The sequence below is a fragment of the Capra hircus genome, chromosome 7 (assembly GCF_001704415.2).
Source record: "Capra hircus breed San Clemente chromosome 7, ASM170441v1, whole genome shotgun sequence".
Classification (NCBI taxonomy): domain Eukaryota; kingdom Metazoa; phylum Chordata; class Mammalia; order Artiodactyla; family Bovidae; genus Capra; species Capra hircus.
The window spans coordinates 71,063,517-71,090,511 of NC_030814.1; the positions used below are offsets into that span (position 1 = coordinate 71,063,517).

At 42.1% G+C, this 26,995-nt stretch overlaps 1 protein-coding gene across 7 annotated transcripts in view; it reads left to right on the plus strand.

Moving 5' to 3' along the window:
* Window positions 1–26,995, plus strand: part of COL23A1 (collagen type XXIII alpha 1 chain) — a 386,992-nt gene that overhangs the window by 145,409 nt on the left and 214,588 nt on the right. The gene's annotated exons all lie outside the window — the stretch shown is intronic.

Here is a 26,995-nt window from a genome sequence, read left to right on the forward strand (position 1 = left end):
TTCTATGTCACCATATTACTGGATTCTTTCATTGTTTCTGATTCTCTTGGGATTTCTAAATAAGCAATTATATTGAGAATCAAAGAGTTTTGAGCTAAAACTTGGATAGTGAAGGAAAATAGATAAGAATTATACTGATTTAACAAGAAAATTGGAATTTCGGAATTACGTGAACTGATGTTTCTCCTTTGGGAGAGTGTATTTTGAAAACACCAGTTCTTAAAACATAAATAGCTGTTTAATAGATTTAAAGGTTTCCCTTTTTTCTTCTTTTTAATAGAAAACCTTGGTTTGAAAATGAAGTCAATGTAGAAGTTGAAGTTTCAGTTCTGATAGGATTTAGCTTTAATCAAATAGAGATCTATAATTCCTTATACTATTTGTGGCTCAGAAATTTTGACTTCGAAGTGGTATGCTCTAAAAAATAACCTGGTAGAGAAAAAAAATAACTCACTTAGAGCAAGTAAGTACCCAGCGCAGGGTAATAGGAACAGCCCAAAATTGAAAGTTTAAACACTTGAATTCAAGCCATGGCTATGTCAACAGTTCATTGCAGTGTTGTCCACCTCGTTGGGCCTGAGTTTCCTAATCTATAAAATAGGACTGATGATAACTACCTAATAGAGTTATTGTGAAAGATCAGCTGAGATCATATATATTGAGTGCATCTGCATGGCATATGGCTTATATACAACAAATGGTGGCTATTATGATTAATATATCTATTAATTGAAGTCATCCTTGGTGTGTTAAAGATACAGATCAGACTGCTATAACATAGACGCCTATATACTATAGCTATGGAAATGTTTTCTGCTTGTGTAACAATACAAGCAGTACACTGGCACCGAGGTATTGCACACCCAGGTTCTCAGTGTGCTGTGACCCTACCATTCTCAACACATGGTGTCATCCCACGGTCCCAGAAGACTGCTGCAGCTCTCATCATTGCCTGATCGCTCAGCCTTCAGGAAGTGAGAAAGAGAAGGCAGGGTGCACACACTTTCTCTTTAACATCAATCCCCAGGGAACTGCTCACATGACTTCTGCTCACATGCCATTGGCCATAAGCTAATCACATGGCCACTCCTAACTGCAAGGGAAACTGAGAAATGTAGGGTTTATGCCCTTCTAAAATAAACATCGGGGACAACTAGCAATTGGAGCCATGCTTGGTGTATGAAAACGACACTTCCCACATACCACCAGATATCCCTGTGTCTGAGCCCATTTGTGACCTACTTTGGTGTGGATGTGGTCCGGGGAGGGGGGCGGTTGGTGGTTACAGGTGCTGAAAGGCTCAGGATCTGGTATCATGCCTTATTTAACTGTCGTGTCATGAAGGTATATAACTACCATATCCAGATCAGCCTTGCTTGTTCTCTGGGACTTGCTTTGGGAGGTTGCCTTTTCATGGGAAGTGGATCTTATGGTGACGAGGCAAAACCTAGACTCAGCATCTTTTTTTCAAATGAACTTTACTTGTTTGGTTTCTTTGGTTGTGCTGGGTCTTCACTGCCGTGCAGGGCTTTTCTTGTTGCCGAGCAGGGGCTACTCTCTAGCTGTGGTGCACAGGCTTCTCGTTGCAGTGGCTCCTCTTGTTGCAGAGCGCAGGCTCTAGGGCTCGAGGGCTTCAGTAGCTCCAGCTCCCGGAGAGCTGAGCCCGAGAGCTGGAGCACAGGCTCAATAGTTGTGGCTCACCAGCTTAGTTGCTCCACAGCATGTGGGATCTTTCTCTTTAACATCATGCCCAGGGAACTGCTCACATGACTTCTGCTGGACCAGGGATCAAACCCGTGTCTCCTGTTTCAGCAGGTGGATTCTTTACCACTGAGCCACCAGGAAAGTGCTCAGCTATCTTGATATTTGCTAAGATGTGGTAGACACTGTTGGTAGAGGTTGAACCTTGATTGTTTTTACTACCATCTCAGCACATGGACAGTGCCAGTTATACAGTAGATACCTGTACATGTTGATTGATGACAACTAGACTGATTCTAATGAAAGGATCATTTGGACACAAACGATGAACCTCAGTTCACATCATTTGCTTAACAGCTCTGGATGTGATCATATGCCAATGCTTTTATCTCAGGAGTTGTAGAAGAGAGTGCTTTATGTATCAATCTTCTTCTTAAGACCAGACAACAAAACCTTCCCTGTCTCTCAGACCAGTTCTCTAATGAGGAAAAGTAGTAAGTAAAAAGTTGGGGAGGAGTGGGGGAGGTACGGCATCTTTCCGCTTTGAAAGCTGTATTTAGGCTGGAACAGTTGTGCCTGTAATTATCCTGTCTGAGTTGACTTTAATAAGCATTATTTTTAATGCTTTCCTCTCAAAAGGAAAAAAGTGATTTTTGCATCCAAGTGTATAAAACAGCTTTATTCACTAAGCTTAAAAGACATAGTCATCACTGTTCGATCTGTAGCGACTCTGAGCCAGAAACCTCATATCAGAGCCTGGGCCAGAAGGTAAGAGTTGATTGCTTTCAAGGAATCACAGGATTCAGGCTGGCCCAGGTTCTCCTCCTCTTCCCATGACCATCTCCCAGTGGTAGACATGTGGGAAAACAGTGCTGGATGCAAGGCAGGCAGGATCAGCCTCTTGAGAACCTGACATTTAAACCATGTCCTCTTTCCAGGTTTAAGGCATCACCATCTGCTCATTGCCCCAGCTAGAAACCTGGGTCAATCCCTTTAACCCTGCATTCCCTACCAGGCTAATCAGCACCCTTCCCACCTTACTTCAGACCCTTCACATTCTCCTGCTTCCATTACGTTTTCTATCTTGCCACCTAACTTACCTCTTCTTTTTCTTCTCTTCAATAAACAGTTTTTTAAAAAGAATAAAAGTAATATGACTACATCTGGAGAACAGAAAAAAGGAAGAAATAATCATGTATAACACTACGTCATAACAGCTATCATCAACTTTTATAACATTTCCCTGTAGTATTTTATTTATTTATTTAAACCACACTGTGACATGTAAGATCTTAGTTCCCCAGCCAGGGATCAAACCCACACCCTCCTGTACTGGAAGCAGAGTCTTAACCACTGGACCACCAGGGAAGTCCCTATTTCTCGTATTTTTTAATCATAAGCATAATTATTCTTATAATTTTAATTATAGTTTATAAACAGCCTTTTATCTCAATGGGTTCCAAAGCCTTTTCCAAAAAATTCTAGCCAGTTCTCTAGATGTATCATTTTTTATTTTATAACTCTCCTATTATGAGATACTTTGGTGGGCTTCTAATTTTTCATATTTACAAATAGCACTGCAGGAAACATTTTCACTTGCATATGCATAACCTTTTCAGTGTTTTGAATTATTTCTTTGGGATAGATTCACAAGTTCAAAGGAAATAAAGTTTCTAATATTGCAGAATTGATGTTCAGAAGTTGTATACCAATTTGTAATGCCATAAACAGTGTTTGAAAAACTTTTAATACCTATGAGTATCATGATCTTTCTGAATGTTTGTTGTTGTGAAAAAAAAAGGTAAAATTATCCACAGAAAAATTTTGTTTTATTCTTATTGGAAAAAGTAATACATAGTTGTATAAAATGAGAAAAGCCAAAAGAAAACTAAACTCAACTATAATTTTGCCCTCAGTGAACCATAAACACTGGTAATATTATGGTCTGTATTCTATCTGAAGTTTCAAGCAAATGTATATATAATTTCTTTTGCTTTCATTCTTTCTTTTCATTTCCCTTTTTTTACATTGATGAGAAATATTTTCCACATAACAGTTTTATGCTATGTTAACTTTTTAGGACATTAAATATTGTTTTCACACAATTCCCCATTTTTGGAAATGTATATTATTTTCAATTTTCTGCTATCTTAAATAATATTGTATGACCATGTTTATAACTAAATCTTTACATGTTTTAAACAAATGAATAGATAGAAAAGTTGTGGGCATTTATTCAATGGAATATTACTCGGCCATAAAAAGGAATAAATTTGAGTCAGTTGCAGTGAGGTGGATGAACCTAGAGCCTCTTATACAGAGTGAAGTAAGTCAGAAAGAGAAAAGCAGGTATCATATATTCATGCATATATGTGAAATCTAGAAAAATAGTACTGATGAACATAGTAGAGAATGGACTTGTGGACACAGTTGTGCATGCTGAGGGTGGGACGAATTAAGAGAGTACCACTGCCATATACACACTGTCATATGTAAAACAGATAGTGGGAAGTTGCTGAATAACACAGGAAGCCCAGCCTGTGAGGACCTAGAGGGGTGGGATGGGGGGAAGGGAGGGGGGTTCAGGAGGGAAGGACTATATACGTAATATATATTTATAAATATATAATGATGACTGATTTGTATTGTTGTACAGCAGAAACAAACACAAAATTGTAAAGCACTTTTCCACCAATTAAAAAATAAAAAAAAAATTTTTAATGGAAAAAAAACCTCTTGTTTGTAAGTACTCTCTCTGACTTGTGTCTTCTGCACTGGATATTTATTATAATGTTAACAAAGATATACATTGGAAAACTTTTAGGTAAAAACCTGTCTTGTTTGACTTGTAATTCATGTAATTAAAGAGGCAAAGACTTTTTCATATGTTTATTGGACAGTTGTACTTCCTTTGGGATTGTTTATTTGTTATTTTCTTAAATTTTCCACTGGATGTTTTAACTCTTTCCTATTTTGCAAAATAATTTTCAATTTTTAAACCATCTTCCAATTTTATTTATTCTGGTTGACTTCTTTGTTTATTTGTGGTTTATTTTTTAAATTCTAAATCTTGTTCTTCATGGCACCTATGTTTATTGTCATATCCTGGAAAGGTCTTTTGCCTCTCAACATCACAAATATTTTCTTCTAGTACTTTGAAGGTTTAGTTTTTTACACTTAAATCTTTAAATTCTCTATACTTCATCTAGCCAGTTGTTGAATGTGGATTATAATCATTTCTTTTCCAGATAGGTAGTGAGGAGTTCCAAATGGTAATGTCATAGGGATCACTAGCTGGTTACTTTAAATGTCAACTCTTTTCAAATTGATATGTACATTTTGTATGATTTCTGTCAATCTTAATGAGATATTTTGGGAATTTGACAAAATGAGTCTAAATTTTATCTAGGAGAATAAATATTTTAAGAACTATCAATAAAATTTTAAAAGGAAAAAGTTTCAAAAGGAGAGATTTTAGGTTATCAGTAAAATATAGATATAATAATGAAAATGAAAGTGTGTAATCAGTATAAGAACAGTCAAATCAATGAAACAATAGAAATTTCAGAAACTCAAGAACACAGAATTTAGTATAATTTAGTATAGCATATCATTAAGAATGGGGCTTCCCTGATGGATCAGATGGTAAAGAATCTACTCACAATGTAGGAAACCTGGATTTGATCCCTGGGTTGGAAAAATCCCCTGGAGAAGGGCATGGCTACCCACTCCAGTATTCTTGCCCAGAGAATTCCGTGGACTGGCAAGGCTACAGTCAATGAGGTTGCAAAGAGTCAGACATGACTTAGCAAGTTAACACTTTCACTTTTCACTTTAATCATTAGAGTAAAATAGTTCAGATCAGTGAGAAAAGAAAGGATTGCTTTCATATTGAAATTTCATCCTTACAATTCTAGAATAAATAAGATTTGGACACCATGTATTATTCTTTTAGTCTGTGTTTAAATTGGATATTCGATGTTTTATTTAGGACATTAGGTGCCACTAGTAAGTGACACTGATCCATATAGCTATAAAGTTTGGGTATCAGAACGGAATCTGATATCTCTACTCATCCTCCTCCCTCCCCCATTTGCCAGGAATACAGAATCATTATATCTCCCGCATTTCACAAAGCTATCTGTCCCCTCATTTCTCACTGCGCTTCCCTGGGCTCCCCACTTCCACTTAGGCTTCTGCCCCGCCCATTGTCCTAACAGCCACATTGACTTTTTTTGCATAAAATGTCTATTTGTTAAGTTTTATAATCAGAAGTGTAAGTTGGTTAATTGGCTTTTAAAATATTATTATTGAAGTGAAATACATGCAAAAGCTACCACTGTAACTGTTTTAAAATGTACAATTCAGTGGCATTAAGTATATTCACAATAATGTGCAACCATCACCATTCTCTAGTTCCAGAACTTTTTTAATACCCCGAATGGAGATTGCATGCTTATGAAGCAGTCACTTCCCATTCTCCCCTACCTCCAGCCTCTGTAACCACTCATCTGCTCTTTGTCCCTATGGATCTGACCCACTATGGGTAGTTCATATAAATGGAACCATACAATACATAGTCTTGTGTGACGTGCTTATTATTTAGCATGATGTTTGCAAGATTCATCCATGTTAGAGCATATATCTGTACTTCATTCTTTTATTGCTGAATAATATCTCATTGTATGCATATATCACATTTTCTTTATCCATACATCCATCAGTGATGTTTGGGTTAATTCTACTTTTTGGCTATTGTGATAAAGCTGCTATGGACATTTGTGTACAAGTATTTGCTTGAGCATCTGTTTTCAAACAATGGACCTGTTTTTGATGAAAGAATGGAGTTGCTGAGTCATATGGTAATTTTATATTTAGCTTATTGAGGAACTGCCAAACTATTTTTCAAAGCAGCGAATCATTTTACATTCCTACCATCAATGTGTGTACGAATGTTCCAGTTGGCTCTACATCTTTTCCAACACTTACTATTTTCCTTTTAAAAAAAGTTATGGTCACCCTAGTGGTTATGAAGTGATATTCTCATTCTTTGGATTTGTATTTCACTGATGACTAATAATGTTGAGCAGTTTTTCATGTGTTTTTGACAATTTGTATATCTTCTTTGGGGATAATCAAATTTTTTGCCTGTCTTTTATTTGGGTTATTTTTCTTTTTTGGTTGAGTTGTGAAAGTTTTTTATACATTCTGAATACTATACTCTTACAAGACATATGATTTACAAATATTCTCTCTCATTCTGTGGGTTGTGTTTTCACTCTCTTGACAGTATCCTTTGATGCAAATAGTTCTTAATTTTGAAGTCCAATTCATCTATTTTTTTTTCCTTTGGTTACTTATTCTTTTGATGTCATATTTAAGAAACCACTGCCAGATTCAAACAGTTACTGTTTAGAGTGAGGGAATGCAGAAACAATGAAAAGGCAGTCGAGAAACAATGGTGCAATGATGGGGAGGTTCCTCTGCTTCCTCCTTAAGGGATATACATAACAATCTGATACAAATTTCTGAGTTCTTCTACAGGACCTAAGGCCCCCACTTAGGTGGAAGGTGGTAACTTCAGGCTGAGCACAAGCACTTGGATCCCAGACTATTTGGTACCACAGGTTGATGATTGAGATTCCTGTTATCTCCCTACTAACCAATCAGAGGAAGGTCACACACCCTGCAGACCTCACCTCAGATTTTGCCTATAAAAATCATTCCCTGAAAATGATCAGAGTTTGGGTTTTTTGAACATTAGCTGCCCTGGCCTCCTTGTCTGGTGCCTTACAATAAACACTGCCCATTCCTTCAAAAAAAAAAAGCAAGAAAAAATAAAAAGAAACCTTTGCCAAATCCAAGGTTTAAAAAAAAATCTCCCCTCTGTTTTCTGCTAAATTTAGCTCTTAAATTTAAATCTTTGATCTTTTTTGAGTTAATTTTTGTATATGGTGTGAGGTAAGGGTGGAGAAGGAAATGACAACCCACTTCAGTATTCTTGCCTGGGAAATCCCATGGACAGAGGAGCCTGGCGGGCTGCAGTCCATGGGGTCACAAAGAGTCAGACATGACTGAAGCGACTGAGCATGCATATGTAAGGTAAGAGTCCAGCTTCATTCTTTCGCATGTGTATACCCAGTTTATCTGCTCCATAGGCAGAATGTGGCCCATCTCAAAAGGTGAGAGCAGCCCTAAAATATGGGGTGGTTAGTTTTTATGAGCTCAGTAATTTTATAGGCTAATACATGGAAGGATTATTCTAGCTATTTTGGAGACAGGACAAGGATTTCCAGGATTTGGGCTACCACATACTTTTTGGCCTTTAATAGTTAGCCTCAGAACTGTCATGGTGCCTATGGGATGTCATTTAGCTTGCTAATGTATTAAAATGAGCTTATAATAAGACTCAAAGCCTGCTGGAAGTCTAATGTTCCAGCATCTTGGGTGTAATTAGTTGTGTTTTATCCATAGTGGTTCTACCATTTTTTTAAAGATTGTGCCCTACCCACTTCCCTCCTGTTTCAACTTGAGGTCTCCTCAGGCCCATAAAACTCTTTACTGCCCCAGGGCCTTTGCACATGCTCTTCCCTCCACCTTCCATATCTCTTCTTGTTGCATGTCACCTAGTTCAGTGTGACTCATCTTTTGGGGAGCCTTACCTAAATCATCAACCTACATATAGTAGTTAGGTTTCCTCTGGTTATTCTCTTTCATAGTTCTTTGAAGTTTCTTGATAGCAGTGACCTCTGTTGTAACTCATTATTGATGTGGAGCCCAGCTGGCTCCTACTGGGGTCTTGGGGAGGGGTAGCCTGGTGTGCTGCAGTCCATGGGGTTGCAAAGAGTCAGACACGACTGAGAGACTGAACAACAACAAGGGTGTGGTCACTAATTATTGATATGACTTTTGGGTTAGTCTTGCTTTTCCCATGGACTTTTGGTATCATGATGGTAGGTGCCATGTCTGTCTTTAGTTCACCACTAAAACCTCTGCCTGGCCAGACGTCTTTCACATGATAGACACTTGGTCAATATTTACCCAGAGTATGAAGGATGACAGTAGCTAGCAAATAGAACTGGGAAGATTTCTATATTTCTTAAGATGTAAAAATGGTTACAGTAATTTTAAATTGTCTATTCCTTAAATAGACAATTAAAAGATGCTTGCTCCTTGGAAGGAAAGTTATGACTAACCTAGACAGCATATTAAAAAGCAGAGACATTACTTTGCCAACAAAGGTCTGTCTACTCAAGGCTATGGTTTTTCCAGTAGTCATGTATAGATGTGAGAGTTGGACTATAAAGAAAGCTGAGAGCCAAAGAATTGATGCTTTTGAGCTGTGGTGTTGGAGAAGACTCTTGAGAGTCCCTTGGACTACAAGGAGATCCAACCAGTCCATCCTAAAGGAGATCAGTCCTGGGTGTTCATTGGAGGGACTGATGTTGAAGCTGAAACTCCAATACTTTGGCCACCTGTTGCAGAGAGCTGACTCATTTGAAAAGACCCTGATGCTGGGAAAGATTGAGGGCAGGAGGAGGAGGGGGAGACAGAGGATGAGATGGTTGGATGGCATCACCAACTCAATGGACATGGGTTTAGGTAAGCTCTGGGAGTTGGTGATGGATAGGGAGGCCTGGCATGCTGCAGTTCATGGGGTTGCAGAGTCGGACACAACTGAGTGACTGAACTGAACTGAACTGATTCCTTAAATGGCTCAAGCAACATGCTTAAAAGCGTAGTTGATCCCCAGACTGGTCAGTTTTCATAATACTTATTTTTGTTTTAAAAAATGGTTTTTAAGTGCTGGAGAGGGTATGGAGAAAAGGAAATGTTGATGGGAATGTAAGTTGGTGCCCCCGCTGTGGAAGACAGTATGGAGGTTCCTCAGAAAACTAAAACTAGAATTGCCATATGATCCAGCAATCCCACATCCAGACAAAACTGTAATTCAAAAAGATACATGCACCCCTATGTTCACAGCAGCACTATTCATGATAGCCAAGATACGGAAACAACCGAAATGCCCGCTGATAGATGTGATGGATAACGAAGGTGTGGTACATAGATACAAAGAAACTTTACTCAGCCATAAAAAATAATGGAATAATGCCATTTGCAGCAACATGGATAAAACTAGAGATTGTCATACTAAGTGAAGGAAATCAGAAAGAGAAAGACAAATATCATGTGGTATCACTTATATGTGGAATGTAAAATATGACACAAACGAACCTATCTATGGGCCAGAAACAGAATCAGGGACGTAGAAAATAGACTGGTGGTTGCCAAGGGGGAGGGAGTTGGATTGGGAGAGGGTTGGACTGGGAGTTGGAATTCGCAGATGCAAGGTGTAGTATAAAGGATGGATAAACAGCAACGTCCTGCTGCATAGCACAGGGAGATATGTTTAGTGTCCTGTGATAAACCATAGTGGAAAAGAATATGAAAAAGAATGCACATATAGGTATGTATGACTAAGTCACTGTGCTGTGCAGTTGTAATTAACACAGCATTGTAATTCAGTTGTAGTTCAGTAAAAAATAAAATTTAAAAATGTTTTTTGAGTTGTATGTGGTATTCTACATTTTCCTGTCTCTCATACCTCTAACTTTCACTGTTAAGTATAGTGATTTTACTCTGTTTATTCTTAAATAGGCTTTCCAAAAATATATGGTTTCAATTCAGTTCAGTCACTCAGTCGTGTCCGACTCTTTGCAACCCCATGAATCGCAGCACGCCAGGCCTCCCTGTCCATCACCAACTCCCGGAGGTCACTCAGACTCACGTCCATCGAGTCCGTGATGCCATCCAGCCATCTCATCCTCTGTCGTCCCCTTCTCCTCCTGCCCCCAATCCCTTTATTTATGTGCAACTGAAGCTTTGATTTTCTTTTGGACCTAAGCATTTTAATAGGTTTTCTTTAAATTATAAACTCTTTTTTTACATTTACACTTTTACTATTTACTTTTAGTTGTAGAGCCTAATGGTCAGCCTATGTCCTTTCTGATATTGGAGCTATACTGTAACTTAATATATGGCCACCTGTAAAAATATATTATGTTCAGATATGGAGAAATATCAATTCAATACTTTTCTGAAAATATCAAGATAGATCTCTTCTTATTAATTTTACCTGATACTCAATGAGACTTTTTGAGCTTAAGACTCAATTTCTTTCATAGTTATTTTCCTATGTTCTTCCCTGAAATTTCTATTTTGAATTTGTGTAGGTAATACATTATCCCTCCATGTCCCTTTTTTTTTTAAATGAGGCAAATAGGATGAGGCAGTAAGACAGGACAGTTTACTGGACGTAAGGCAAATTATTTAAACTCTTTCTGTTCAATTCTCCATCTATAGCATTGGGATAGGAGAGTACCTACATCATGTGAGGATTAAAGGAGATAATGTGTCATTTGCAGTTTGTCTCTGAGAAGCAGCCATACTTGGCTGGTGCTGGTATCTCCAGTTCAAAGCAAGAGTCACATGGGCCTGGGACCCAGAGTGGAGACCAACGTTTCATGAAATGGAAACATCTCCATGTCCTGTCTGACTAAACTGAGTTCAGCTGCTGAAGAAGGTAGGCAGGAGATATGGTTGTTGGGTAAATGTTTGAACTTGGTTGGCAGTCTTTTTCAGAAGGCACCTTATATATCTAGTATACCTGGGTATCATGAGAGACTTTTTCACCTGACTATTGATTCATCATCAGTCCAAATGTGATAAATAAGGGACACTCTGCTTATACTATGCCCATAACATTGACCTCACTGTTGAGAAACAAGACATGGCTGGTTTGTAATGATTTTGTCCTTAAGGATGCACAGCACTTCCAGGACTCACCACTGTCTGGCTTCAGGAGTTTTGTGTCTGCTGGGTTTGTTCACTCTGCAACCCACCCAGCCATCTCTAGCTGTGTATCCTCCTTCCTCAGCATCACCTGTGAGTCAAGAGTAGAGATAAATGATGAAGCCTCTGAGTGGAGTTGCTGTTTTCTTTGAGACCCAGTAAGTAAAAAACTTGCTACTCTCATGTTCTTGTTCTGGGGCTAGGTCACTGGAAGTTAGTTTTAGTAGTAAGTTTCCTGGGTGATGTATAAGCCAGCCCATGACTACGCTGCAACCTGGCAAGAGGAGTTTTTCACAACTGGTGTGCATGCAGAGAGGCATGATCATTTGTTTGACTGACTCAGTGTTGGCCTTTTGCTGGGTGCCATCACCATGCTGAACTTGGTGTGCGTTAAAAGATAAATTAGAGGCTGCTGCTGAAGCAGAGGGAATACTGGATATGAAGTTAGGAGACCTAGGTGGGAGTAAGATAAGCCTCTTAATTTTTCCACCCTCTAGTTTTCTTGACTGTAAAATGAGAATAATAATATCTACTTTCTCATGCTATTCTGAAAATTAAATAAGATGATGGATATGAACTTATGGAATTAAGTGGGCATTCAGAACACCTGAGTTGATTGAATAAAATGAAGCCCAAACCCTCATGGGGAGATAGCACACATTTGAACAACTTTATTACATGGTAGAAAGTAATAGATGCTGTGCTTTAAAATTTCTGGCCATGTAAGACTGGTTCAGTGTGCTAAAATCAGTCAATGAAATCCACTATGTTAACAAATAAATAAGAAAAATCACAATTATATCAATAGATGCAGAAACAGAATTTTATAAAGTCAACATTCATTCACAATAAATACTCTTAACAAACTAGAAGAGAAGTAGGAAGAGACTCTCAGAAATGGAAAGAAATGCCTTTAACCTGAGGTAGACCTCAAAAGCTGTTATTCCATTTGCATGACATTCTGGAAAAGGCCAAACTTGTAATGATGGATCGGTGGTCTCCAGGGTTAGGGGTCAGGGGCTAGAATGATTGATTAAGAGCATCTACAAAAATTTGCAGCCAACATCATACCACACGGTGAAAAGTTGAATGCTTTCTCCCATAATCAGAGAGAGAGCATTCCTATTCATTATTGTACTGAAAGCCCTAGCAAGTGCAATAAAGTAAGAAAGAGTAGTTGAAAGCATTCAAGTTGGAAAGGAAGAAATAAATTTATCTATACTCATATAAGACATGATTGGTTACATAGAAAATCCAAAGAACTATTAATAAAAAGCTCTTGGAACTAATAAATGAGCTGTATTATGGGATATAAGGTAAACACTAAAAAAAAAATTGGAAACTGAAATTTAACATGCAGCCCATTTACAATTCTCTCTCCTATTTTAGACATAAATATAACAAAATATCTGCTGAAAACTATAAAATGTTGATGAAATAAGTCAAAGAAAGACTAAATAAATGGGGAGACATACATGATTCGTGAACTGAAAGGTTCAATATTTGCTGTCAATTCTCCCCCAAATGATCTATAGATATAATGTAATCCCAATCAAAATCCAAGCAAGATTCCTTATAGATAGCAAAAACTTTATTCTAAAATTCATATGGGAAGGCAATTTTGAAAACAATTTTGAGAAATAAGGACAAATTTGGAGGAAACCAAGGTAATATTGGCAAAAGGATAGTCGCATTGATCAACGGAACAGCATAGAGAGCCCAGAGATAGACTCAGGCAAATAGAGTCAACTAATTTTTGACAAAAGGACAAAGGCAATTCTTTGAAGAAAGGACAGTGGTTTCAACAGTGGTTCTGAAATTGTTGGACTTACATGTGCAAAAAAAGTGCCTCCCATCCTAAACCTCAGACCATATCCAAATATTAAATCAAAATGGATCAGAGGTATAAATACAGAGCGTAAAACTTAAAACTCTTAGAAGAAACCATAAGAGAAAATCTTCATGATCTTAGATTAGGCAGAGAGCTCTTAGAGATGACAAAAGTGCAATCCATTTTTTTAAAAAAAGTTAAGTTGAACATAAGCCAAATGTAAAACTTCTGTTCTGTGAAAGTGAAAGTCTCTCAGTCGTGTCTGACTCTTGGCGACCCCCTGGACTATACAATCCATGGAATTCTCCAGGCAAGAATACTGGAGAGGATAGCCTTTCCCTTCTCCAGGGGATCTTCCCAACCCAGGAATCAAACCCAGTCTCCTGCACTGCAGGCAGATTCCTTACCAGCTGAGCCACCAGGGAAGCCCTCTGTTCTGCAAAGAACTTCCTAAATAGAATGAGAAGACAGCCCAAACACTGGGAGAAAATACCTGCAAATCATATAATGAACAAAGGAATTGTATCCAGACTATACAAAGTATTCTCAAAATTCAACAATAAGAGACCAAAGAACCTGATTAAAAATAGGCAAAAGTTGTTAATCCCTGGAAGTCCAGTGGTTGAGACTCTGAGCTCTCACTGCTGAGGGCCTGGTTTCAATCTCTGGTTGGGGAACAAAATCCTACAAGCCTCATGGAGCAGTCAATAAATAAACAAGCAAAAGTTATATGGAACACAAATAAACCCATGGAAAGATGCTTGACCTCATAAGTCATAAGGAAAATGTAAATTAAGACCACATTAGATACCACTATACACCTATTAGAGTAGCTAGAAAAATACCAACAATGCCAAGTGGATGAGGATGTGCAGCACCTAGAATTCTCCTGCTTTGCTAATGAGAATGAAAATGATTGAAACCCTCTGGAAACAGTTGGCAGTTTCTTAGGCAGTTTCTTAGGAATTTATTCTTGGCAAATGGCTTAGCAATACTACTCCCAGGCATTTATCCCAAAGAAATGAAAACATATGCTTACACAAAATCCTACATATGAATATGTACAATAGCATTATCTATAATCACCAAAAATTGGGAAAAAACTCAAATGTCCCTCAGTGGGTGAATGGATTTTAAAAAAAAAAAAAAAACAAACTTGTACATTCATATAATGGTATATTACTCAGTCATGAAAAAAGAACAAACTATTAATGCATGTAATAACTTGGATGAATCTTAAATATACTATATACTAAGTGAAGGAAGCCAGTTTCAAAAGGTTATATACTGTATGATTTCATTTATTAATATGTCACATCCTGGAAAAGGCAAAACGGTAGTAATAGGGAACAGATCAGTGGTCACCGGAAGTTAGGGGTAAGGGATGGTCTGACTGCAAAGGAATTGCATGAGGGAATTTGGGGGGTTTGATGGAAATGATTGTCCTTTGTCCTGTGTGTTAGTCATTCAGTCATGTCCAACTCTGCAACCCCAAGGACTATAGCCCACCACGCTCCTCTATCCATGGAATTCTCCAGGCAAGAATACTAGAGTGGGTAGCTGTTCCCTTCTCCAGGGGATCTTTCTGACTCAGGGATCGAACTCGGGTCTCCTGCATCACAGGCAGATTCTTTACCACTGAGCCACCTGGGAAGTTCTCCTTTATCCTACAGTGAAGTCGCTCAGTCATATCCAACTCTTTGCGACCCTATTGCCTATAGCCTGCCAGGTTCCTCCACCCATGGGGTTTTCCAGGCAAGAATACTGAAGTGGGTTGCCATTTCCTTCTCCAGGGGATCTTCGCAAACCAGGGATCGAACCCTGGTCTCCCACACTGCAGGCAGACTCTTTACCGTCTGAGCCACCAGGGAAGCCCTCCTTTATCCTATAAATAGTAGCAATTACTTACAAGAATTACAAGAATCATTGCATATCTTAAAATTCATAGAACTGTACAGTCAAAAGTTTTTATTGTGTTTTAATTTTTTAAAACTCTGGCCGGAATCTGAACAAAGAGAAGGCAGGTGGACACAGGGCATTGGCCCCTACATGTCTGGTGTTGAGTCACCTTCCTCAGGAAGGGGGTTCAGCGCAGAGTTTGGTAGCATGCTCAAGCCTCTCAAATTCAGCTCCCTTTAAATGTGGGGTTCGTTTGCTACCTCAAACCAAAATGGCACATGATAAATGTTTTCACATGGGTACCATTTCTGTGCCTCTAATGGGTTTCAGGGAAACGCTGTAGGTGGGTTGGGGTGCAGACATGTGGATGAGCTTTCTCCGACTGAGGACTGCAGGCCACACAGGCCTGAGTGAATGCAGTGGCGCAGATGGGACTGCACTGGGACCACACAGATGCACAACCTGCTTCAGATCTTTCAGAGCCAGAAATTCCCGGCAACTAAGAGGAAACAGAGAGGCAGCCTGGGGTGCTGGAAATATCACTGGCCTGGAGACAAGGGAAGGTTTGGTGAGACGGTGGGCTGGGTAATGAAAGGGATGCAGGAAGTCAGGGCTAGGATCCCTGTGCCCAGTAACAGCCAGAGCTGTTACACTCATTCTTTTATAGACTGGGCCTCTGCAAGATGCCTTCTATTTAAAGAGTAGCTTTCTACTGCTTTAAACAAGGTTTAATCACTACAGGGGGCTTCCCTGGTAGCTCAGCTGGTAAAGAATCTGCCTTCAATGCAGAAGACCCTGGTTTGATTCCTGGGTCAGGAAGTTCCCCTGGAGAAGGGATAGGCTACCCAATCCAGTATTCTTGGGCTTCCCTGGTGGCTCAGATGGTAAAGAATCCACCTGCAATGCAGGAGACCTGGGTTTTGATCCCCAGGTTGGGGAGATCTCATGGAGGAGGACATGGCAACCCACTCCAGTATTCTTGCCTGGAGAATTCCCAAGGGCCAACCTGGGTGGATGGATGAGGCTGCAGGACTTGCCATCAGTTGGATAACCCTGAAGACAGGCCAGTAGGTCGGGTGGAGGGGGGTGGTCAGGTTGAAAGTCAAAGGCCTGGCAAACAGATGGGGATTCAGGACAGAGAAACTGAAGCATGGGCTTATTGATGGACCCTCTGCCCAGTCATGCTCTGGCTGCAAAGTCCAGTTTCTTTTGTGAAGTCCAAATCCTTCTGTTATGGATGATTTGGGGACCCTGTCAAACATTTGATGGGTTTCCTTTGTCACTGCCACACATTGGGGCAGGTTGACTTCTGAAATCTGGGCAAACAGTGCCACAGGTTAAACCTGAAGACAGGGAAGAAGACTTTGTGGTAATGCTGAATCTGCCAGCCCTGTGTTATCAGTTAGAGCTTCCTTGGCCATTTTTCAGTTTGTTTCTGAAGCATTTTTGAACCCTCTGTACATCAGGAGTTAAGTGAGATCTTCTTGCCCCACACCGTTAAGACCAAGAGGAAGCACTTATAAACTCCTCCTCACCTCAGGTCTTATGAGGTCTTTGTGAGCTGGGGTCAGAGCCAGCCTTCATGGGCGAGACCCTGTGACCCTGCACTCAGAGGGCCCCCTCTTTGGTGTAATGCTCTGTTGTCATTAAATTCGTAAGACTTTTTGAATAAGAGGATCCAAGTTTTTATTTTGCACCAGACTCTGCAAATTGTAGCCAGTGTTGCCTGGCATTTTAGGCCTGAATTATTGCTATTACATTTTAATTTTTATGTTGTATATCTTAACTGTCAAAAGTGTACTTGAAAATTATAGTCAGTCTTATAACTCAGACTTACAGTGATTATTTGACCTTCTTGCCTAACTTGCTGCCAATCTAACTGTAGGAGAAGGTGGACTGTGAGCAAACAAACAACTTTTTAAAATCCATGTGTGGGCTGTGGTCATGGAAAAAAATACAAGACACAAATGGATATATAACTGAGTTTTGGGGGGATTTTTACATTCACATGAAACCGCTCTTTCATTGAGCAGACACTATATTGGGTGACTTTTGGGTTCCATGCCCTGTGCTGAAGAAGGGAATACAGAGAGACATAGCGCAATGCCTGCCCTCAAGGAACTCCCTGTCTAATTAAGCATTTTTCAGACTTTTTAAACGTCAACACAGAGTATGGAAAAGCCATGTGTCCACATACAGAAAAGGTGAAACAGTAGTTTCACAATACTACTTAAGTGAAACAATACTACTTACAGTGCATTCTATTTTTTATTGTTTCAGTTTTTTTTAATGCTGGTTGTACCACATGAGGTTGATTTCACAACCCATTAGCCTAAGTTTTAAAAGCATTGCTGTGGGACTTCGCTGGTGGCCCAGTAGTTAAGACTCCATGCTTCATACAGGGGGCATGCGGAACAAAGATCCACAGGCCATGTGGTATGGCAAAAAAATTTCTTTAATTTTTAATAAAAATAAAAAATAAAAGCACTGCCATAATGGGAAAGATTAATGTGTAAGCAAATAATATTTTGATAATAGGTAAGGGTGATGTGGACTTCACAAATGAGTGTTATTTGCTCTGAGTCCTGAAGAATAAGGACTTTTCCAGGGTGAGAAGGTGGCTATGGAAATGAGAAATTCAGACCCAGGGGCCATGTCTGTGACTGAAGAAAGGTAAGCATTCCGCGGGTCGTGGGCACCTGGGAGTTGTCCTGGAAAGGAACGTATAGTGGGAGGCTCAGCATGCCAGGCAAGGAGCTCCTTCACTATCCTGTGTAAGCCATCAGAAGATTTTTTAAAACAGTTTCATTTGAAGTATCATTTATACATTGTAAAATTCACCCATGCTAAGTGTACAGTTTCTTGATTTTTAGTAAATTTATACAGCTGTGCAACCACCTCCATGATCCAGTTTTAAGACCTTTCCATCGGTCCAGAAATTTCATTTGTTCCCATTTCCAGTCAATCCCCAATCCTACCTCCAACCCCAGGCACCACTGATCTGCTTTTTGTCTCTATAGATCTATCTTTTCTAGAAATTTCATACAAACTCATACATTACATGATGTTTTATGTCTGGCTTCTTTCCCATGACATCATGTTTCTGAGATTTATCTGTGTTGTTGCATGTATTAGCATTCCAGTGATTGGATATACCACAGTTTATCCATCGGCCAACTGATGGACGTTTGGATTGCTTCCAGTCTGGGGCACTGTGAGCCTTTGCATCCAGGTCTTTGTGTGGACGTTTGCTTTCATTTCTCTGGGGCAATCCTAGGAGTTGAATTGTTGCCACAGCGGCTTCTGCAGCGGCTGCACCATTTCACATTCCCGTCAGCAACCTCCAAGGGTTCCAAGAGTCTCCATGTCTGCTGGGGGTTGTGAGCAGAGAAGAGACAGGATGGGGATAGCTTTTAAAGAGATTGCTCCAGCTGCAGGGTGGGGGTTAACTGGGAGGGAGAGGGAGGGGGCTGAGGCAGAGGCAAAGGGAGAAATCAAGGACTTGGGCTCAAACTAAGGCTGTGAGTGCTTAAAGAGGAGAGATGCACCTGCTGGGGCCAGGAGTCAAAAAGACAGGAGCCACAGAGCACTTCTCCTACTGGTTCCATGGCACACAGTTAATAAGAGGGAAAGAGAAGGTGATGACCTGAAAGCAAAACTTGCGTCTAGACTGAAGCGATGGCGCCGAAGCCCCTGGCCCATCTCAGGTTCCATCAAGTAAGTTGGGCTCAGCACTCGCATCCCTCAGGACTGTTCACAAATCCTGTGAAGGAAGTGGTTTCCAGCCCTGGATTCCATCTGAATCACCTGGGAAACTCTAAAATCTGCTGACTGGTCCTGGTGATCATCATGGATGCAGCCAGGACATAGAAAGGTTTAAAGATCCCAGGTGAGTGCAGTGTGGACCTGAGTGAACACCACCCTCCAGGCAAGTTCACCAACTCTGGTACACATGCTGTTAACCCCTGGGGAGTTTGACAAGCTGCAGATGCCTGGGTCTTATCCAGAACTTTTGGTATAATTGGCAAAGGGTGACCACCAGAACTTAAAAAATCTCCACAGGTGATCATATTGTGAGGCCAAGTTTGAGAACCACTGCTCAAGGCAGTTTGTTTGGAACCAAGAGTCAATTCTGAGCAGATGCTTCCAATGCCAGCATTTCCTATGTGTGTTCTTGATTCTCTTGGATTTCAGAAGTAGATCAAGAAATCTTTTTTTTTCTTTTGAAATGCACAGATCATTTTTCCAAAGCAATTTTATAGTACATGTTGTTAAAAAAAAATAAAATCGGATTCCAGTGTACATGTTCTATAAATCCATCTGGTTTACATATAATATTTACAAATACATATACCAAAAGAATTTAAAGATGTTTGTGGGTAAGGAACCAGCATATTAGCTATGTGTTGCCTACTCTGTGGTCTACACAGCACATGTGTACATAAACACACATCAGACACTTATGATGAACTGAGTAACTATAGGTAAAACAGTTTATTTTGCCAGGATCCCAGATCATAATGGAAAGCTCATTTATGCATACTTTTCTGGCCTAAGTATTTTCAAACAGTAAAGTAAATAAACAAAAATGATGGCTTGTACCTTTTAGTTCCTCCAGGTGTTTGGCTCTTGTGCATTTCTACCCATGAAACTCAAGTATCTTTTAACTCTTACAGCAGTAACTTAATAAAGAGGCTGGTTTTATTTTTTAAAGTTGGGTTGTTTTACCAAATGCCCTGCATATTAAGTTCTCTAGGTACTATTTGCAATCTTCAAGCTTAATGCCTTAATCCCTTGGTGTGGTCCAGAGCAGAATCTCAGGGGGAGGCAAGTGCCACAGAGGAGCCTTGCCTCTGCTTGTTTTCGGCCCTGGGATTATGACACATTGGCTAAGGTTTTCTGAGGCCTAACCAGAAGCCTTGGGTCAGTTTTAGGTCAACTTCAGTTTTTATTCACTGTGGCCATCAGGGACCTCTAAGCCTATAGTGGGCACATAGACCAGTTCCCCCAGGCATAAGCGGAGGCCTACGCCACCATTCTTCCTCTCCCTGGGTCCAGTTTCTCAGTGACCTCAGGTCTAGGCCAGTTTCTTGACTTCTGCATCTGGACCAATGGAAATGTTCCTGAGCCTAGCCTCAGAGGGGGCTGGTGAGTAATGGAGAGCACAGGGTCTCTGCTGCTGCTGCTGCTAAGTCACTTCAGTCGTGTCCGACTCTGTGTGACCCCATAGACGGCAGCCCACCAGGCTCCCCCGTCCCTGGGATTCTCCAGGCAAGAACACTGGAGTGGGTTGCCATTTCCTTCTCCAATACCGGAAAGTGAAAAGTGAAAGTGAAATCGCTCAGTCGTGTCCAACTCTTCGCGACCCCATGGACTGCAGCCTTCCAGGCTCCTCAATCCATGGGATTTTCCAGGCAAGAGTATGGAGTGGGGTGCCATTGCCTTCTCTGCTAGGGGGCCCCAAGCGGGACAGTGGCATCCTCAGGGCCTGTTTCCTCGGAACTCAGAGCAGCACCAGGGCTATAGGCTTAGAGGCTGGGTTCCCTAATCAGGACTGCCCCCCGCCCCCACCCTACCACACCTTCACTCTCCCACTAGCAAGGCTCACGGGTGGGGCTTGTACTGGATCCAGGTTGACGTAGATGAGGGCCAGCTGCTGGTGCCCTCCAGCTTCTGGTCACTGTGCTTCTTTCCTCACCTCTCCCCTCTGCCCAGGCCTGTTTCATCCAAGGTAGAGCATAGAAAGTCAGAAGGTGATTATGACCACACCACCACCCCACCTCCTACCAGGAATGAGATGAAAGAGCAAGAGTGTGGTCCACTGAGGTGGAGGCGATTGTACTGTCTCAAGGAACATTGTACCTGGAGACAAACATCCCAAGTTCAAGTACCCTTTCTATCACTTCAGAGCTCTGTGATTCTTGGAGAGCAGACAGCTGGGAAGAAAGGAGTTTTCATGCGATGAGGCTTCGAGAGTACTCTGTCAACTGCGCAGGCTAGACTGACCCTGATTCCACTACCTTCTGCTGTGCAGCTTTGACTGACAAGGTGCATACTTCCTTTGCAAAATGGGGGTATCTCCCCTCAAATACTAAATGAGTGGAACCCATCAGGAGTTTAGCACAGTTTCCAGACAGTTAAGCACCTAGTCAACCTTAGCTGTTAGTTCTATGCCCTATACAGGTGCACTGTGAGGTAAGCAGGGCTCATCTCTGGGTTCCCACCCTCTTAGTTCAGTATGGATGGCTTAACTGTGTCACCAGAGGCTACACAATAACACCATGAGAAAAGCGGCAGCTCATCCACCATCCTGGTGCTTTTGTTCTGAGGCATTCCTGGTGAAACCTTGATTACGGTACAATCTGGGGAAAGCAAATGGGGCATTTCCAGGTGATTTTCAGCAGAGATGGTGTTCTGTGCATTCTCTCTATGAAACACAGCATCACCGCCCAGCCTGCCCCTCTGCCTCTGCTCTTCCTGCCCTTCCAACCACCCTGATCCCCCAGGTCTTCTGTCTTCTCAGTCTCCCTGCCTCAGCCCTGGCCTCGGGCGTCACTGGCAGACACCCAGCTTAGCTCCCTGCCTCTATCTCTGTCTCTCCACACCATCAACACAGCTAAACACCAGGCACTTGAGTCTGGGACTCAGAATCCCCCTCCTGAGATGGCATTCAAGGCCACTGGCTTCCTCACCTCACTTCTTTGCTGGATGCTCTTCGTGCCCTCTCTTTCAACTCTTGCCAACCTCTGAATGCCCTGCCCTGAGCCCTGGTGTGTCCACTGAGGCTCAGTTAAAATGTTACCAGCTCTATGAAGCCAACTCTGGATGCCCAGGAAGAATTAAACTGATTATCTCTGCCCTCTCATAATGCTTGGCACACTGTGATGCTGTTATAATGGCCTGTATGGCTGCCTCTCCCGCTCTTTTGTGAACCTACCCAGTATCCTATTATTAACAAATACAACAGTAGAAAGAATGACAGTCAGTATATTCCATGCTAACTAGATGGCAGACATTGTGCTAAGCGATTCTCATACAAGATCTGATTCATTCCTCTGAAGCAAGGCCAGGAAGTTGCGGGAGGCTAAGGGGAGCCTTTTCTATGGCTGCCCCCAAAACATACCATCTAAGTAAAAACAGTGCCCTTGCATGCAACTGAGACTTCAAAAACAGCTCTCACCTCACCACCCTGAAACCAGATTGCCTCCCTTCCCTATACTTTTCCTAATGAGAAATTCTGGAATGCTAGGGCCTAGGCGATAGGTCCTATTATTGTCCAGTCCTAGAGATGAGGAAATTGAGTCTTAGAGAGCTGAAACCCCTGCCTCCAGGTCACAAGCCAGAGCAAGAACTGGAATCCCACGTGTCAGCCACCATAAGCCTGTAGTTAAAACCAGGGGCCTCAACTGCCTTTCTGTGTGCCCAGCTCTGGGCTCAGCTCCAGGCTTAGCTTTGCTGAGTTGAGGTTTGAACTTGGGACTCCTGAACCATCTCACATACAGTTGAAGATCACTTCTGGTCCCAGTGGAGACCCTCTGTTCCCTGGGTTCCATGTATGCAAATAACCAATTCAGAGTGAACTTTGGCCAAGGAGGTAATTCAGCTCCAATCTCTTGCCCTTACCACTTTCCACTTCATCTGCTGATTAAAAGGGAAGAGAAAAAAATATAATACACACATCCCCCAGGGGTCCAAAGCTGCAGGATCTGGTTCCAGAAAGAGAAAGTTTATTAGCTGTCAAAGAAATTTCTCTGTGACCCCAAAGTAATTTCCCCAGAGAGACACAAATCTCCAGAAGCCAAGAGGAGATGAAAAGATTATCGCTCATCCTGCTGGGCTAGCGGCCCCTGATTCCGGCACCATTCAGAGTCTGGACTGGTGCCTACCCCCTCCCTCAACCTCAGAGGCTCCTGCGAAACTTGGGTCCACAGAGCCAGCTGCAGGATCAGTTGTGGGGTGCCCTGTGTGAGCCTTACTTTGGGCGCAGAGATAGACGTGACAGGTTGGGCAGGGCACTCTGCAGTTCAGAAGGAAATCATAGCCTTTCAGGAAGGGCTTGGAGCTTTGAATTCAGACTGGGTTTGATTCCACCTCTATTAAATTCTAACTCTGTGGTCCTGAGAAAATTATATCCTCTCTCCACCATCAGCCCAGGCCTCAGTTTCCTGGGCTGTAAAATGGATGTGTGGGAAAGGTGCCCAGTCTCTCTTAGAGCCCAGTTCTCCTTCAACTGCACCATCACCGAAGTCCTCTGCCCAGAACTGCCCACATGATGGACAAGGTGAGGTCACCAGACTTGGGTCCTGAGACATGTCCCCCAGAGGGAGCACTTACTCTGGGCTGAGGCTCAGCCCAGGCTGGTCTCTGGGCTTGGCAGCCTCCACTGCCCTTGGCCAGCCTCACCATTTTACAGATGAGGAGTGAAGTTCCATCCCCACCAGTCACACAGCCACCACGTGTTCCAAGTCTGGTCCAGTCATTTCTCCCAACCCCACTGCAGGGTCTATCTTGGTGGGGCCACAAGCATGTGAGGCCACAGCATCTGTCTAGAGGGGAGCCACCTGGGGCCACTGAGCGTGTGCTGAGGAGATGCGGGAAAAGCAGCAGAGTAGGCAGATCGTGTTCCACCACTTGCCTGTGATGCAGCTTTGAGCGTGAGTGCTTGACCTTGGGCGCACTACTTAGCCTCTGTCAACCTTGATTTCCCCATCTGTAAAGCTTCCCTGGTGGCTCAGACAGTAAAGAATGCCTGCAATGAGGGACACCTGGGTTTGATCACTGGGTTGGGAAGATACGCTGGAGAAAAGAATGGCAACCCACTCCAGTATTCTTGCCAGGAGAATCCCATGGACAGAGGAGCCTGGCTGGCTACAGTCCAGGGGGTCGCAAAGAGTCAGACGCAACTGAGCAGCTAGCACTTTCTTTTCACTTTCAAAGCAGAGATAATAATATTACCTGCATCCTGGGGGTGTTGGGAGGGTGTATTTGTATATTTGGGCTGTCATTACAAAATAGCACAGACTGGGTGGCTCAAACAAGGTAAATTTATTACATCACAGTTCTAGAGGCTGGGTATCCAAGATCAAGGTGTTAGCAGGTTCAGTTTCTTCTGAGGCTTTTCTCTGCCTGAAGATGGCCACCTTTCTCCCTGTGATTTCACATGGTGTTCCCTCTGTGATTGTCTGTGTCCTGATCTCCACTTTTTATAAGGACAACAGTCATTGGGTGAAGGACCACCTTAATAATCTCATTTTAACTGATTGCCTCTTGACTGGCCCTATCTCCAAATACAGTCAAATTCTGAAGTTCTAAGGGGTGGGAACATCACTGTATGAATTTGGGGCAACATAGTTCAGCCCATAACAAAGCGTTAAAAGAGGGAGAGTATGGTATATGGAAAATAAATAGTTGGTCTTTGTCCCTGGTTCCTGGTACACAGCTCTTAAAACCCTTGGAATATCCAGTGTTAAGTCTTTTGTGGGACTTCCCCATAGCTCAAACGGTGAAGAATTTGCCTGCAATGCAGGAGACCAGGGTTCAATCCCTGAGTTGGAAGGTCCCCTGGAGAAGGCAATGGCAATCCACTCCAGTTTTCTTGCCTAGAGAATCCCATGGACAGAGAAGCCTGGTGGGCTACAGTATGTGAGGTCACAAAGAGTCAGACACGACTGAGTGATTAACTACAAACTAAGGCAGTTTCAGGTTCAGAGAGCCTCTGGATTGGTGGACATATCTATGTTCCAGGAAAGTACACCCCAACTGCATGGGACAGAAGCTCCTGCACTCGGGCCTTCCCAGACCCTTCCATATGTCTAACCTCTTCATCTAGCTATTCATCCAGACCCCTTATGGTAAACCAGTGAACATTCCTGAATTCTGTAAGCCACTCTAGCAAATCATCGAAGCTTGAGGGTGGGCCATGGAGACCCCCAGTTTATAGCCAGTCCATCAGAAGTACAGGTGGCCCAGTACTTATGACTGGCGTCTGAAGTGGGGGCAGTCTTGCGGAACAGAGCCTTTGAACCTGTGGGGTCTGTGTGCTAACTGCAGTTCAAGTTCGTGTCTGAATTTAATTGGGTTGAATTGTAGTACACCTAGCTGATGCTGGAAAGTTAGAGAATTGGAAAAGACACCATAGTTTTGGTGTCAGAAGGGCAAAAACCTCTCAGTAAAAAACACCCAGTAAGCTTGAGTTTTGATGGTCTCAGCAGTTCAGGGCCCTAGTGGGGGTTGGAGGGTGATGGTCCTTAAGATTTGAGTTGGCTGATGCAGGTGAGGGGAGCTCTGAGGGGCACTAGCAACCAGTGCAAGGAGGGTAAGGGCCCTAAACAGAGCAACTGAATAGCTGCAATGGGAGTCTGTGACTGGGACAGAGCTGGCAGAGCAGGAGAGAAGCTAGGTGCACATAGCCAAGAGAGGTGCTCAGGCCTCAGGGCTGCCAGTGGGACAGAGGTACTTGCTGTCCCCTGTCCACAGGATTTGCCTGCTCTCTTCTTCCTTCTGCTTCTGCCCAGCGTTCCTCCTTCCCGGCATGAATCTCTTTAGTGGGAGGGTGACATAGGCATCACTGGGCCCAAATCTATGGACGCAGCTCTGGGTGTTTGAGAGTCAGCACAAGACTGTGCCTGTTTGCAGTCAGACTGTTCCTTCTCTGCTCTGATCATAGAACGATTGAGCTCTGAAGACTGTTCCCCTGCCTCTGGGGTCTCCTGAATTCCTGCTAGGTTTGGGAAAAGAGAGTGCAGGAGGAAGGTTAGAGGACGGGAGAAGAGAGAAACTGCCTGCCTGCCTCCCCGCCATGGGCTACACTGCCTGCTGCAGCTCCAGCTTTTGTTGGCGACCTCAGTCCCTGGGCTCCAGTAACACAGGCCCCTCTCATTTGTCACTCTCACTTAGGGGTGCTAGTAGCTTCCTGCTATAAACTTTGGGTTATTTTAAATGTCATCTCTTTGGCTTCTCAACTTCTCCAACACCTGTATAACTGGCTCCCTGCATTGTATTCCCTCTGTTGTAAATGCCTGTACTGGGTTTCTCTTTTCTTTGTTAGATCCTGTCTACATAAGTATCAGAACTTTGTTCTGAAGCCTTCAGAATAAAAGGAGAGTGTTCTAGAAGTTGCTTTGAACGTATCAACAGTGATTAATGGCAGCCAGAGTCCTAAACGCTCAAGGAAATGCCAGTTCTTTATTCCATGACCTTAAAAGCTGTCTAATTGGGCCACTTATGAAAGAGCTGTAAAAAAAATTAAAGTCACAAATTATTCCAAAAAAAAAAAAAAGCACATTGTAAAAACCCCTTTCTTTTTCAGCAGGACTTTTAACTTCTTATGTTTCTAATCAGAATTTGTAAATCATTTCTTATTTCTTGTGGACTCCTGATTGATTTCTGTTCTCTACTTAGAGAAAGTTTAGGTAAAAGATTGTTTTCCCCATCCCATGTTTATTTTACTTAGCTGAGGTTATCACCCACAACTTTGATATAATCCTTCTCAAAGTGAGATGTTTTCATGGCTGGCAACTTGCAGCAATTCAAGAAGGGTCTGTATTAATTTTCTGTGATTGCTGTAATGAATTACCACAGACTTGGTGGCTTCAAACATCATACATTTATTCTCTTAAAGTTGTGGAGGCCAGACATTCAAAATGAGTCTTACAAGGCTAAAATCAAGAGTCAGAAGAACTGGTTCCTTCTGCAAGGGAGAATCTGTTCCTT